Source organism: Nanorana parkeri, unplaced genomic scaffold, assembly GCF_000935625.1.
Source record: "Nanorana parkeri isolate BGI_ZX_2015 unplaced genomic scaffold, ASM93562v1 scaffold2072, whole genome shotgun sequence".
NCBI classification, from domain to species: Eukaryota; Metazoa; Chordata; class Amphibia; order Anura; family Dicroglossidae; genus Nanorana; species Nanorana parkeri.
In genome coordinates this window covers 127,190-132,700 of record NW_017308340.1, presented here as the reverse complement: position 1 = coordinate 132,700, position 5,511 = coordinate 127,190, and the positions used below count along the sequence as shown (strand labels likewise).

Genomic DNA, 5,511 nt, shown 5'->3' with positions numbered 1-5,511 from the left:
GGGGGGGGAATCTCCCTTTTGGAGTCCTGTACAGAAGAGCAGCATTGACTGGGGTTCATGCCAAACCCCATTCAACCCAGAAGAGAGGAAAAAAGTATCAAATAGCCTCTGCTTGAGCAGATACTGAGATTTTCTCCTCCATAAGGGTATCTGAAATCTGTCCCCTTGTAAGGGTAGTCCAGGGAGGCCACCCTCTGTTGTGTGAGTGGGATTTAATTTGATTGATGTTTAGTGAGCAGGGGATTATGTGATGAGATGCGAAATGCACTTCTAACAAGATCACTTGTTAGAAGTTCACCGATGTTTTCTTGTGTGTTGTCTGCAATTGGTCTTTCATTTTATAGCACATAATAAATACAACACAAATTGAAATGTATGTTATGCCAAGCATTCTTTCTTCTGCTTGCAAGGGGTTTTGCTATGTAAAGTGTAGTTTTAGCTTAAAAGGTAAAATACTTACTGCATAATCCCTTATTACATGCGTTTGGACACTTTTCACAAGTTTTTCCTTCTTCATATGGTTTATTGATGGAGCTTTGGATATTTCCCCTGAGATATTTAGCAAAAAAAAAGCCATGCATAAGGTGATTGTAGCCGTATTAGCGCACTTGCAACAACATAGTTGAGAACTCTATGTGATCATTTTTGTATTTGCACTAATGGTCATTTTTTCAGGACAAGCTTTTAGGGGTCTACCATCTTTTCTTAGGTCTAAAAAAAACTCTGCTTGGACCTAGAAGAAGGGGGTAGACCCTGAAAGGCTAGGCTGGTCACCTCACTTTTCTCTGCTTCAGCTAAGCAACACTGGTAGGTCACCTCTCTGCCACCAACATGTGATTGGACAGTGTTTGAGCAGCAGCTGACTGATAAAGTCATTGGCTCATAATGCTGACCTTGACTCTTCCATGGTAACAGCCTCTGTACAAGGGATTGAAAGAGGCTGTACATACACTAGTTGGATTTAATTACTATGTCAATGAATACTGTAAGGGAGACCAACTTAACCTGTAATGGCAACAAAAAATATTGCATGCGAAAGGGACACCAAGGAACAGTCCAAGCAGGTTTGCCCTGCAAACAAGGCATTCAGCAAGCCTGCAAACAAACAGTTAAATACAGGAGGCATTTATAAAGCAAGTCCATAGCATAAAACAAACAAAACATCTGCTTGACTGAGCCACTAACTAAACTCAGGCCAGTTCCTGATTAATAGGGTGCCACCTAATGTGGTCCCCAAAACAACAGGTAACTCTTGTACCTTTTTCTTGTTCTGTCAGCACTCAGCCTTTTCACCCAGAAGCCGACATAAGAGAGGGAGAGCACCATGAGCATCAGTCAGCTCACATATATAAAGGCCTGTGGACCACTGAGACTAATAATAAGGTCTGGCTAACAAGCAAGATGTTGACCGAGGAATGGAGGCTTTATCCCACCCAAAGCTCTACAAAGCCTCCGGGCTCCAGGACCAAGACTAGTACTTAAGATCTGAGAAAAAAAAAACTTTGCTTTTTCCTTTTCCATCATTCACAATAAAGCCCCTTACCATGTGTAGATGAGAAACCCAGGTGACACTTATACACCATCAACACTCATGCCAGCCAGTGCCTCACAATACATAACTGCATTAATTCTCAAACCCAAAGCAGGGCAACAAAAATAGTCTGATGGAATACACATTTCGGGAGAGACTGCAAAAACATTTTCAAGAACACGGAGACATGACCTCAACGTAGCAGAAAGAAAGTTTATATTTACAGTGATATTAAACCTTAAAAATGCATTCAAGTACCCTAACTATTAGCAAAAATGTATCTTATTGGTGTATCAATTGGCCTGTAGATCCTCAAATAATCTCTGAATTGGTGCTGACACTGTCCTTCCTTCTGGAGGGGGGCTACTTGTGTTCCCCATGGTCCCTGTGTGTGTTGTAAAGTAGTCACCGATCCAAGCTCGCTCCCGGGATTGACTACAATCTCATGTTTAGTTTACTAATTTGTATTGAGATTGTAGTCCATCGTGGCAGTGAGCTTGGAGTGGTGGCTGCTTTACAACACACACAGGGACCATGGGGTTTGTCATCACTCTTCTCTGTTTTTATGTCTTCCTGGAGTTCACCTCTAACTACACACATTCTATACTTTTGATATATAAAATACAATAATTTGCAGTTTGAACAGTTTGTAGAAAGTTGTAGTAGTAAAATATATTTTGCAGAAATAAATCAGCATGGATCCCAATCAACTCAAATATAAAGGTCAAGCAAAAAGTGAGATCTGGGAACCACTCGTGATAAAAACATACATAAAGCAATATCTTTTATTGAACCAACATCTAAAAAACAGATGGAAACATATAACAAAAACATTAAAAAAAGAGCCAAAACTAAAATGAAAACATAACTAAAATCACCATGGGGCCCCATGAAAAAGATTATATAAAAAATGTATTGCGGCAGGACAGTGTTGTGTCACTATGGTGATTGGTGTGTTTGGCGGCCAGGACTCTCGGCCAGAGGGGGTCCAGAAAACATATAGGGGTCTATTCACTAAGCTGCCGAGGGCAGCCGAGTGAATGACCGATCTGAAGTGAAGTGAGCCAAACACTGTTCAGCTATTCACTTCAGGCTGGTACGGCTGATTTCAGCCGTATATCGGCTTGCTTCGAGTGGCTTCGGATCCCTGAGAGGCACCGAGCAGGACAGAAAAAGAGTGAAAAAAGTAAATAGAAAACGATTGTGCGGAGCTAGCAGTGACAGCTAGATCTGCCCAATAGTTTCCTATTGTCCGGCGGCTCTGCGGCTGTAAAAAAAAAAAAAAGAAATGTTCCCATTGAAAAGCATTGGAGTTCCCCATCAGGTCCATCAGCAGAGGGCGGGTACAATGCTAGTTTACTATTGGCTATTTCAATTCGCAATAGCCAATAGTAAACTAGCATTGTACCCGCCCTCTGCTGATGGACCTGATGGGGAACTCCAATGCTTTTCAATGGGAAAATGTAGACCCCATAGTGTTACAGGGAAGGAGCTGGGTTTCCAGTTCTTTCTGGGTTTTCTGGAGTATAACTGGGATCTGGGTCTCTGGAAATTTCTAAGAGTCATGGGCGGGATGAAACCTCCAGTCCTGGGGCCAGGTGCAGCCAATTGCCAGGCCAGACTGTCCAGGTGGATGATAACAGCCCTATTAAGAGAGTGGACCAAGAGGCAGAGGCAGTCAGTGGTGCAGGAGTACATGCAGAGCGTGGGAGACTGTGTGTATGTGACACATGGGACACTGAGCTGAAGTCTGGCTGGAGAGGCAGAGAGGGCCTGTGGCACATGCGCTGTGTGGGTGAGGCCAGGAGGGTCTGTGGCACACGAGGTGTGTTTGGAAAGGCCGGGAGGACCGTCGTCACACAGGGAGGGGTGAAACTGCTGGGTGTCTGGCCATGAGCCGGCTGAGGCTCTAATCCTGAGGTGGGACATGATACCGGGACTGAGCCAAATCTTGGATGTTGCTGGAGGATACACCCTGTTTATGTTTGTTTGCTGAAAAGAAGCAATTTAAGTTGTACTGTTTGGAACAAAATAAAGTTGTTATGTTCCAAACCCGCCTGGCTAAGGATCCTTAAATACCCTAAACGCTACAGTATATATAGAAACGCATACCTAATCATTTAAATTGCATTACGCATCCAGCATCTGAAAAGTGGATTGTCAAAAAATTTTAGATACAGCGTTGCCTTTTTTTTTCCAGAACAGAAGGGATTTACATGTCCTCATTTCTGGCACAAAACCCCCAAAACAAGGAGCTCAGATTCTGCTTATGGGTAAGCCATGCAAATCCTTCCTTTTTGCCCCTCTTAGCCCTCTCTGCATTCATATTCACTGGCGTATGGCTCAGATATAGTTGTGGTTTTACAAAGCCAGGATTACCAGCTTGCATACAACTGTTTCAGGCTACTTTGTAAAGGAATACATTGGTAATTAGATGGACAAGGGATGTCCAAAGTAAAAACAAAAATTTACAGAAATGATAAACATCTATGCAAATGTCCATATCTAATGACAATCAGGCAATCCTGATATCCTGATGACAGATATATTGTATCCATGGTAATCACCCATGGTGATTTCAGCTACGTATATGTTTTTCTGCATTTTAGGTGTTGGTTCATTGAGGGATATTGTTTCTGTACACCTTTATCACCAGTGGTTCCCAGATCTCACATTTTGCTTGATTTGAAATACAGCTACCGTTTTTGCCGGCGTATAAGACGAGTTTTTAGACTTAAAAACATCCCCCGAAAATCAGGGGTTGTCTTATACGCCGGGTATACAATACACTGGATGTGCGGTAATACTGTATGTACGGTAGCTTCGGCTACATACAGTATACCGCGCTGAGCCAATTACGGCGAGCAATGCATTCTATTACTGAATACAAAGCCTGCTCGGACTGGCAGAGGTTGTTGTGCACATTGCTCGCCGTGATTGGCTCAGTGCGGTATACTGTATATAGCCGAAGCTACCGTACATACAGTATTACCACACATCCAGCGGGCTGACAGATTAGCCTCCCTTATTTTATTATTTGTTTCCTTTTTTGTTCTATTTTTTTTACTTTTAAAATTCCCGCCGTTTCCGCCCCCCTGCTACGCGGACGCTCGCAAGGGACGGAACCCGGAAGATGGAGGACGCTGCGGGGATCGTGGACAAGGTAAGAGATTGTAATCCCGGGTGTGGCTCGGGGTTACCGCTTATGGTACTGAAAATTAACCCCAAGCCACACTCAGGAATACCGCCATGGAGGTTAGTGGGTGTATTTAAACATTATTTTTAGGCTATACTCATCTTATACGACGAGTATAGCCCAAAAGCTATGTTTTAACAGAAAAATTAGGGGGTCGTCTTATACGCCGGCAAAAACGGTAATGCTTTTTAAAAAATAAAATACAACTGGGAAAGAGGTTTGTTTCTTATATTGCTTTTAAAAAGTATAATTCATTTACATTTATATGTTATCAGTACTTACGGTGGGCACTGATGACAGACGTAGATAAATTTTAATACATCTTGATCAGGGCAATAAAAAACATCGCACCCCGCCAGAAAAGATCTGTACCACACAGTCTGAAATTGGAAGTCATAGTATATTAGATTTTACTATATCAACAGGATCTAAAATGTGAGATCAATCAAATTGTAACTTCCCCTTAACATTCTGCCTTGAAGACCCAACAGGAAGTGAATAGACATCTTTTCAAGGTGAGGAAATTCCCTTCTAAAGGTGCTCATACACTGCTCGATTCTCGTACGAGAATTGCGGGAAATCCCGTGATCGTACCAGAATCGAACAGTGTGAACAAAGACGTGCGACCGTTTCTACTGTACGGTCGCACGTCTTTTGTCTAAGGAGCATGTTAGAAAACCACCTGAGAATCGTACGATTTTCGGCTGGTTTGAACGGTGCTCGGGAGACAAATGCCGAACGGGCCGGTGTGCGCACGCGCACACTGCCCGTTCAGCATTGCAGT

The 5,511-nt window shown here is 42.9% G+C and overlaps 1 long non-coding RNA gene across 1 annotated transcript in view; it reads right to left on the bottom strand.

The window, feature by feature from the left end:
- Positions 1–5,098, bottom strand: part of LOC108800584 — a 6,923-nt gene extending 1,825 nt beyond the window's left edge. The window contains exons 1-2 of the long non-coding RNA XR_001942109.1: positions 5,010–5,098; positions 461–549 (exon numbers count right to left, since the gene is read on the bottom strand). This is a non-coding gene — a long non-coding RNA (uncharacterized LOC108800584). The remainder of the gene's footprint in view (positions 1–460; positions 550–5,009) is intronic.
- Between the last annotated feature and the right edge of the window lie 413 nt (positions 5,099–5,511).